General features: G+C 46.0%; 1 pseudogene; it reads right to left on the bottom strand.

Moving 5' to 3' along the window:
* Nucleotides 1–1129: 1129 nt before the first annotated feature.
* Nucleotides 1130–10643, bottom strand: part of LOC142251917 (uncharacterized) — a 35497-nt pseudogene continuing 25983 nt past the window's right edge.

Genomic DNA, 10643 nt, shown 5'->3' with positions numbered 1-10643 from the left:
CGGAAACAGCTTCTAACAGTCCCAAACCTCTGATGGGCTATACCTACTATACCTATTAGATAGAAGTAGATAATTATCCATGGAAAGTACAAAGGTTGTATTTTATCTTAAAGGGGTCCTCCATCTACAGAATAGGGGATACATTTCATATTGCTTGGACCTCCACCGATAGCTGGGCTATAAAAAAACGCATGGAAACTGAGCGGTTCCCGATAATGCGAACTGCCATTCCATTCATTCTTAAGGGAATGCCGAAGACCACCCCGAACATGGCAAATAGCTATCACCAGCAGTCCCATTAAGAATGAATGTTCATGATCAAGCAGCGCTCTATTCAACTGTCTCCATTCTCTCTGTCACAAACTGTAGGTCCTCTGTATTCAGGCTTTTCTAAGCTAGCTTGGTCACTGTTACATGAGGCGGCTGACGCGGTGGCGGTGGATTCTCTAAGCACGCAAGTCCGGGTGTCACACGATGTTTGGCTCTTAACTCAACGAGTGTCATGGTGGCATGAAACGCTGTTAAGACCACAGACTCTGACACTTCACTATGCTTTCTCTGGTGTTTCTGAGTTACATAGACAGGCTCGGGCATCGATCAGCTGTGTGCTCATTAGTGATCGGGCTAGCAGGAATCAATTTCTGCTAGCCTGCTGATTACCTTTTGATCACATGTTGTGGGAGACCTATCACAGTTACTCCCCGCCTTTTTAGGATGGAGGAACCTGTCTTCTCATGCCGACTACAGCTTTTGATTATCTAGTCTGTGTGCTGTTGTGTTTCAGCAACTGGTGATTTACTGTGTATTGCTTGGCGTGCTGTGAAATTCCTCCTGTCGTCTGGTTATTTCCTCCCTGCTCTTTATTTTTCTTCTTATTGTTTGTTGTCTGATAACTTTGTGTGAGCGTGACACGTGATAAAGTTTTGGTTTCCCCTGTTTGTCCATATCTGTAGGTTCAACCTGTCCCAGATCTCCCTTAGGGAGGGGGAGAGGGAGTATTAGATCAAGGCTGGCCAGGAGCAGGGTAAGGAATCTGGCCCAGGCATCATCACCATTAGCTGTGTCTCTAGGAGGAAGGACAGCTAGGGCCCCCCTAGCTTGAGAGCTAGTCTAGGCCCCTGTTATCCCTTCACATCCCGTGACACAAATTTCTCAGGAGAATAATTTCACCCATATCATTGAGGGTCACATATCGACTTTTGTGCGTTTCTGTACACAGCTGAGAGCTGGTCGTAATAACCAATTTGGATTTATTTGTTCATATTTTGGTGCTAAACATTGGATGTTCTTAAATATTTGTCTATTAGCAAAGGTATCATTTCTAGATCACCCTTCGAGACCTAGTAATCGAGAACTTGCCCAATGGCTTTTCTGCAGCCATTATTGTAGACCACCACCTTCTGGGCTCCTAGAAGACGATACATCTCAATATCCTGGACAAATTGTAAGATGTTTTCCTGGTTTCCGAACATTGTAAAGATGCAAACTGTGAAGTTAGCAGAGAAAGGTTGAGGATCGCGGTTCTGTATATCAAACTTCGGAACTTGACTTGTCTTACTTGTGTTTGACCAGTGGATGGAGATGTGATGGGCAAAGCAGTTCTGAGGCTCAGGACACACCATAATTAAAGCTAAACCATTTTGTGTGAAATTCTATTGTGGCTTTTGCGGAAACATATTCACAGTCGTTTGTACAGGAAAACCAGCAATATAGCTCCTTCATCTCTCTACCATGGATTATGGTCAACACTCGCACTCTGCTGGACTCTCTGCCATCATAATATGCCGATATGACAAAAGTTATTGTTTTCTAGAGTTGTGAATGCGTCCCTGGAAATATTCAGACATTTTGGTTTTACTCTTTTCTAGGATAATCTATGATAATGTTACACCCGGGTGGTGGATCCTCTGGGCCGTGCACCAGACTCCCCCAGTGAAGCAACTCAGAGCTAACCCCTATACAGGGACTGTCCGGTCACCCCACCAGAGGGCCTGGATGCACGGTTGCCGGAGCACGAAGCGGTACAAGAGCAGAGTCCAACCGGTAGAGGAGGTAGAGGTTGCCGGGTAAAGCCGAGGTCAGGAGATGGGTTCAGACTGGAGCAGATGGTAGTGTCCCAGCAGACAATCCCCGGGGGACCACTCGGAGAGGTTGCGATCAGGACCTGGTATGCTTGACAGGACAGTCCCCGCAGAACCTCTTGGACAGGTTGTTAGCAGGTCCAGGTGTAGCTTTGATAAGACTGGTTCCCGCAGGACCTCTCGGACATGTTGTAGACAGGACCAGGTGTAGCTTTGGTAAGACTGGTTCCCGCAGGAGCTCTCGGACAGGTTTTAGACAGGACCAGGTGTAGCTTTGGTAAGACTGATTCTGTGGAAGACACAATGTTAGAATGAGACACAGCAAGAGGGACCTGAACTCCTAGCTAGAGAACTTGTAGAACAGGCGACGCCCTCAAGGCAGGAAGCTCCTTAAATACTCTAGTCCTGATTTAGGCAATATCCTGTTTCAGGAGTGCTGGCTCTTTAAGAGGAGGTCAATGACCGCGCGCGCACCCTAATGCGCATGCGCGATGCCCGAGTGCCGGAGGCCAGAGCAGGGAGCAGTGTCGAGGAGGCAGGGGAGCCAGGCAAGGTGTCCAAGGTCGCAGGGGAGTGCCAGGAGCGGGAGACTGGGAGCCTGGGTGGTGCCGAGGAGGTCTTGTGGCTGAGGGCAGGTGATCCGGGGACCAGAGCGGTGTGTGAGGAATGGTGTCGGGACCCAGGAAGCGTGACAGATAATAGGTATAAATTAAAAAACAAGTCTCAAGAATATTATATGTAGCTTCATATTCACCAAGGATATCTGTCCAAACGTAACATAACTGGTGGAAATCTGCAAAAGAAAGTGAACACGTATACCAAGGAGGAAGGGTGAGTGTGATCATTTTTTTTCTTTTCGATATCACCAAGCATCATCAAGGGAGAGTCAAAACACCTCCACATACAATGCCTTGTAAAACTATTCATACTCTGTGAACTTTTCCACAGTAAATTATACCTATAAACGTAAATGTATTTTATTGGGATTTTTATGTCACATACCAAGACCAAGAAGCAAGTATTTGTGACTTGTAAAGGAAATCATACATTTTTTTATATACATTTTTATTTAAAATCTAAATATTGGGACATGCATTTGTATCCAGCAGCCCTGTGTCATTACTTTGTAGAACTCGAACCCCGTCCAGTGTCCTTCCTGTGAACCCAAACCCCGTCCATTGTCCTGTGATCTCGAACCCCGTCTGGTGTCCTTCCTGTGAATCCGAACCCTGTCCATTGTCCTGTGAACTCGAACCCTGTCCTTCCTGTGAACCCGAACCCCGTCAGGTGTCCTTCCTGTGAATCCGAACCCCGTCAGGTGTCCTTCCTGTGAATCCGAACCCCGTCCGGTGTCCTTCCTGTGAACTTGAACCCCGTCCGGTGTCCTTCCTGTGAATCCGAACCCCGTCCGGTGTCCTTCCTGTGAATCCGAACCCCGTCCGGTGTCCTTCCTGTGAATCCGAACCCCGTCCGGTGTCCTTCCTGTGAATCCGAACCCCGTCCGGTGTCCTTCCTGTGAATCCGAACCCCGTCCGGTGTCCTTCTTGTGATCTCGAACCCCGTCTGGTGTCCTTCCTGTGAACTAGAACCCTGTCCAGTGTCCTTCCTGTGAAACCGAACCCTGTACGGTGTCCTTCCTGTGAATCCGAACCCCATCCGGTGTCCTTCCTGTGAATCCGAACCCCGTCCGGTGTCCTTCCTGTGAATCCGAACCCCGTCCGGTGTCCTTCATGTGATCTCGAACCCCGTCTGGTGTCCTTCCTGTGAACTAGAACCCTGTCCAGTGTCCTTCCTGTGAACCCGAACCCTGTCCGGTGTCCTTCCTGTGAATCCGAACCCCGCCCGGTGTCCTCCCTGTGAATCTGAACCCCGTCCGGTGTCCTTCCTGTGAATCCGAACCCCGTCCGGTGTCCTTCCTGTGATCTCGAACCCCGTCTGGTGTCCTTCCTGTGAACTAGAACCCTGTCCAGTGTCCTTCCTGTGAACCCGAATCCTGTCCGGTGTCCAGCTTTTGTTGCGCACCCGACCTGTTACCTGCCAGTGCTCCTGTGCCCGCACCCATTCTGCCTGTCTCTCGTGGCCTGTCCCCATATTTGTCGGTTCCCCCGCTCCTGACCCCTTGGGACAGCTAATACTTCCAGAGACTGCCTTGGAGTGGTACCTGGTGTCTAACAGCAGCCAAGCCCAACTTCATCAACAGAGGCACTGGTGAATACCCGGTAAGCACTTCGCTACGCTCCTCTGAGTTAAGCCTGGCCCATGGCACAGAGGGTCCACACTCATGTGTTTGACAATATATGTATATATACACTGTAATAGCATAAAACCCACAGTTATACTGTATAGGTAGTATATAACACTCATACATATTATTGCTGGATGTATGCATCATTGTAATCTGCAAAATCATATATATAGTATATTATAGTGCCATTATAATATAAAAGAAGAATGAGCAAACTGAGGTAAAGGTAAAAAAAAAAAAAGTTTTGCAGATGCCATAAATTTTATGTATGGTTATAATGTAAGACGAGCGTTTGTAGGGAGTTTACAACATTCCTAGTTTCGATGTAATTGTAACTATGTTGGTTCAGTCCATCATAGCAACACCAAACAAACCAGAAAAAGGACCGCGATGTGGTTCAAAATATAATTTTGTTAAATATTTATTTGATATTCTAAGGAACAGAATAAGGGGATGACGAAGGAAGACCGAAACGTACGTAGGGGTTGGCATTCAGCATGGTGAACATATGTGATTCTAATTCAGGTATAATTCTTTGCTCACTTATTATATTTATGGCCTTTCTTTTGCATACGGATTAGTTAATTGCACGTAAGGTGGCTCTATGGTGTATTACCCTGTATTATATTGGGTCACTGAGATGTTATAGGCCCCTTGACTGTGCAATATAGCCCTGATCTTGCTGCTATATACCTCCCTCTGTGCAATAGTATCTTATAAGTGCAATAGGATCTGTGCAATATTTTCCAATGGTGCAATATTGATATATATTTTTAATGTGCAATTTGCCATAACTATACTGTTATTTATTCTTATTGGTGCTATATTTATATATGTATAAGGCCCTCTATCTGCTGCATTAGATTTTTTGGTGCATGTTATATGTAAAAAAAAATGTGGGTGCAATATTTTTATATCAGTGACTTAGTGCAATAATTTAAATTAATTTATAAAAAATATTTTTGTATCTATTTATTATATCAAACTGATAATATTGAAGATTATTGCACTTTGTATGTGCTTTTTCACAGTTTTTTTTTAATTTTTGTTATTTTTTGCACAGATTTTGCAGCTTGATTTTTTGTGAGTATTAAATTTCCATGCACGCCCTTTCTGGATTACTTTTTTTTGGTGTCATTATCCCTTATTCTGTTCCTTAGAATATCAAATAAATAAATATTTGTTAATAAAATTATGTTTTGAACCACATCTCGGTCTTTTTTCTGGTTTGTTCAGATACTGTCCGTGCAGCTGTTTGGAAGGAGCAGCTATAATCTGTGAACCCTGAATATGCACCACCCCACCAGGACATTACACATGCATTCAGCCCTCTCTATAATAAAGGTGATCACCACCTGCTTTTGGGGGAGTGTAACCATCAGCCTCTCCAGTGGTGGACATATAGCCGATGCAACTGCTCCGGGGCCCAGAGGAGAGGGGGGCCCCTCACAGCTAAAGGAGAGCCATGCACTGTAATAATTACTGCATATTTCCGTGGTCCGACTGACTCACCAGGAAACTGGTGAATGCTGATGGGCCCCAAAACCAGTAAGAGGCCCTTCCTCCGCTCCCCCGCAGCTCTGCAGGACACTCTGCCCCTCCCCTGACTGAGAGCGCGGGGGAGAAGATGCCGGGGCTCACCACTCAGGAGAGGATGGAGGCCGCAGCCAAAGAGGAGCTGATACCAGACAGCTGGAAGATGGAGGCCGCACAGCTCCACAGCGGGAGAGGAAGTGCAGGAAGAACATCAGAGGGTCATCAGCAACCTATGAAGAAACAGAGGTGAGTATATACTTCTTGGATCTGTCTGTTTGTTTTTACATACCTATGTTTCTTGTACTGTATATAATTGTACATGTGTCTGTGCATATACTGTATAGTGTATGTGAATGTATATATGATGTGTCTATGTGTATTTATAGTATATGTAATGCATCTCTGTGCATAAATAGTATATGTGCCGGTGTGTTTATATAGTATGTGTATATATAGTACATGTGCCTGCATCTATATATAGTCCATGTGCCTGCATGTATATATAGTCTATGTATCTGCATGTATATATAGTCCATGTGCCTGCATGTATATATAGTCTATGTATCTGCATGTATATATAGTCCATGTGCCTGCATGTATATATAGTCTATGTGTCTGCATGTATATATAGTCTATGTATCTGCATGTATATATAGTCCATGTGCCTGCATATATATATAGTCTATGTGTCTGCATGTATATATAGTCCATGTGCCTGCATGTATATAGTCCATGTGCCTGCATGTATATATAGTCTATGTATCTGCATGTATATATAGTCTATGTGTCTGCATGTATATATAGTCCATGTGCCTGCATGTATATATAGTCCATGTATCTGCATGTATATATAGTCTATGTATCTGCATGTATATATAGTCTATGTATCTGCATGTATATATAGTCTATGTATCTGAATGTATATATAGTCTATGTGTCTGCATGTATATATAGTCCATGTGCCTGCATGTATATATAGTCCATGTATCTGCATGTATATATAGTCTATGTATCTGCATGTATATATAGTCTATGTATCTGCATGTATATATAGTCTATGTATCTGAATGTATATATAGTCTATGTGTCTGCATGTATATATAGTCTATGTGTCTGCATGTATATATAGTCTATGTATCTGCATGTATATATAGTCCATGTGCCTGCATGTATATATAGTCTATGTGCCTGCATGTATATATAGTCCATGTGCCTGCATGTATATATAGTCTATGTGCCTGCATGTATATATAGTCCATGTGCCTGCATATATATATAGTCTATGTGCCTGCATGTATATATAGTCCATGTGCCTGCATGTATATAGTCCATGTGCCTGCATGTATATATAGTCTATGTGTCTGCATGTATATATAGTCCATGTGCTTGCATGTATATAGTCCACGTGCCTGCATGTATATATAGTCCATGTGCCTGCATGTATATAGTCCACGTGCCTGCATGTATATGTAGTCCATGTGCCTGCATGTATATGTAGTCCATGTGCCTGCATCTATATATAGTCTATGTGCCTTCATGTATATATAGTCTATGTATCTGCATGTATATATAGTCCATGTGCCTGCATGTATATAGTCCATGTGCCTGCATGTATATATAGTCTATGTATCTGCATGTATATATAGTCTATGTGTCTGCATGTATATATAGTCTATGTGCCTGCATGTATATATAGTCCATGTGTCTGCATGTATATATAGTCTATGTGTCTGCATGTATATATAGTCTATGTATCTGCATGTATATATAGTCCATGTGCCTGCATGTATATATAGTCTATGTGCCTGCATGTATATATAGTCCATGTGCCTGCATGTATATATAGTCTATGTGCCTGCATGTATATATAGTCCATGTGCCTGCATGTATATATAGTCTATGTGCCTGCATGTATATATAGTCCATGTGCCTGCATGTATATATAGTCTATGTATCTGCATGTATATATAGTCCATGTGCCTGCATGTATATATAGTCTATGTGCCTGCATGTATATATAGTCCATGTGCCTGCATGTATATATAGTCTATGTGCCTGCATGTATATATAGTCCATGTGCCTGCATGTATATATAGTCTATGTATCTGCATGTATATATAGTCCATGTGCCTGCATGTATATAGTCCATGTGCCTGCATGTATATATAGTCTATGTGTCTGCATGTATATATAGTCCATGTGCCTGCATGTATATAGTCCACGTGCCTGCATGTATATATAGTCCATGTGCCTGCATGTATATAGTCCACGTGCCTGCATGTATATGTAGTCCATGTGCCTGCATGTATATGTAGTCCATGTGCCTGCATCTATATATAGTCTATGTGCCTTCATGTATATATAGTCTATGTATCTGCATGTATATATAGTCCATGTGCCTGCATGTATATAGTCCATGTGCCTGCATGTATATATAGTCTATGTATCTGCATGTATATATAGTCTATGTGTCTGCATGTATATATAGTCTATGTGCCTGCATGTATATATAGTCCATGTGTCTGCATGTATATATAGTCTATGTGTCTGCATGTATATATAGTCTATGTATCTGCATGTATATATAGTCTATGTGCCTGCATGTATATATAGTCTATGTGCCTTCATGTATATATAGTCCATGTGCCTTCATGTATATACAGTCTGTGTATCTGCATGTATATATAGTCCATGTGCCTGCATGTATATAGTCCATGTGCCTTCATGTATATATAGTCTATGTGCCTTCATGTATATATTGTCAGGGCCAGGCGGTCGGGCAGACCCAGGAGGTGGATCCACTGGTCCGAACTCTAAGATGGTGGTAAGGAGTCCGGTAGCTGAAGCACTATGGGCAGCAGAACAGTCCGTGCAAGTGAGTGTAACGGAGAAGTCCCTGGGACCACGGAGTCACAGATGGTAGTCCGGGTGACGTAGCTCAGGTTCGGAAGCCGAGATGAGGTCAGGCGGGGTCCGGAACCTTTGGAGCGAGATGACGGGTCACCGCAGGGATCCGAGATGGTACGGACTGTCAGATGGCAGACGGACAGCGTGCGGGGTTCGGGATTCAGCAGGACCGGATGCCGAGGCAGGATCAGCTCTAGAAGAGAGATACGTGAGTATGGCAAGGAGACACAAGGAGACCTGACTCCTAGCTTGGAAAACACGAAGATCAGGCCCCGCCCCCTTGGACAATAAACCCTTATATACCCTGTACCTGTTTAGCTTCATTTCCTGTTAATGGACGCTGGCCCTTTAAGAAAGGGTCAGTGACCGCGCGCGCGCCCTAATGCGCATGCGCGCCGCCCGGGTGCCAGAAGCCAGGGAAGGAAGCTGAGGGGAGGACGCAGGGGAGCCGGCCAGGGCCTGGGAAGCCGTCAGACGCCGGGATCGGAGGCCAGGGAACCTGGGAAGGACGGGCACCGGAGGCTGGAGAGCGGGGAGCGTGGCAGGTGAGCCGGGGAGCGGGGCTGAGGACCCGGGGAGCGGGGCAGAGGACCCGGGGAGGGGAGCCGAGGACCCGGGGAGCGTGACAGTACCCCCCCCCCCACGCCCCCCTCCCCGCAACCGGGACATGAAGGCACGGATCAGAGGAGTGCCCACGTTCTCCCTGGGCTCCCAGGACCTATCCTCAGGACCATACCCCTCCCAGTCCACCAGGAAGAACTGTCGGCCTCGAACAGTCTTCATGGCCACGATATCCCTTACCGCATAGATGTCGTCCTCGGCAATAGGAGGAGGAGCCGGACTGGCAGCAGAGGAGAAGGGACCAAGGAAAACCGGCTTGAGCAGAGAGACGTGGAAGGAGTTGGGAATCCGCATCGTGGCCGGAAGCCTCAGTTTGTAGGAGACCTCATTGATCTTGCTGAGGACCTTAAACGGCCCGATGTAGCGAGGACCCAGCTTGTAGGAAGGTATCTTCAATCGGATGTACTGGGAAGCAAGCCAGACCAGGTCACCAGGAGAGAAACACGGAGGGTCCAGGCGCCTCTTGTCGGCGTGTTTCTTCATCCGCTGGGAAGCGCGCCCAAGGGACGCCTTGACAGAGTCCCAAATGGTAGCGAAGTCACGGGCTACAGTATCAGCAGCAGGGACATCCGAAGAAGGGGATATAGGCAACGGGATGGAGGGCTGAAGTCCGTAAACGACATGGAAGGGAGACTTGGAGGACGACTCACTGATGTGGTGGTTATGGGAGAATTCAGCCCAAGGCAGAAGCGTGGACCAGTCGTCGTGATGGGCGTTGACATAGTGACGTAAGAAGGAGGTCAAGATTTGATTGACCCTCTCCACTTGGCCATTAGACTGAGGATGGTAAGCAGAAGAAAAGTCCAGAGTCACTCCCAGATGTTTGCAGAGCGCCCTCCAGAAGCGGGAGGTGAACTGGGTTCCCCTGTCGGACACGATGTGGGATGGAAAGCCATGCAAGCGGAAGATGTGATGTATATAGGCTTCCGCGAGTTCCTGAGCAGAGGGCAGTCCGGCCATAGGGACGAAGTGAGCCATTTTGGAGAACCGGTCCACCACGACCCATATGACTGTGTGCCCGGAGGATAATGGCAAGTCCGTAATAAAGTCCATCGCTATGTGTTGCCATGGAACTGAGGGTATAGGCAGAGGCAGAAGACGGCCATATGGCAGGTGCTTGGGCGTCTTGTTCCTGGCACAAGAGGAGCAGGCAGAGACGAAAGCAGCGACGTCCGTGCGAAGGGATGGCCACCAGTAATGGCGTACAATCGCACCCCATGTTCTCTTCTGACCTGCATGACCGGCTGTTTTTG

The sequence above is a fragment of the Anomaloglossus baeobatrachus genome, chromosome 9 (assembly GCF_048569485.1).
Source record: "Anomaloglossus baeobatrachus isolate aAnoBae1 chromosome 9, aAnoBae1.hap1, whole genome shotgun sequence".
Lineage (NCBI taxonomy): Eukaryota > Metazoa > Chordata > Amphibia > Anura > Aromobatidae > Anomaloglossus > Anomaloglossus baeobatrachus.
Note: the sequence above shows the minus strand (reverse complement) of the source record. Positions and strands in the feature narration are given on the sequence as shown.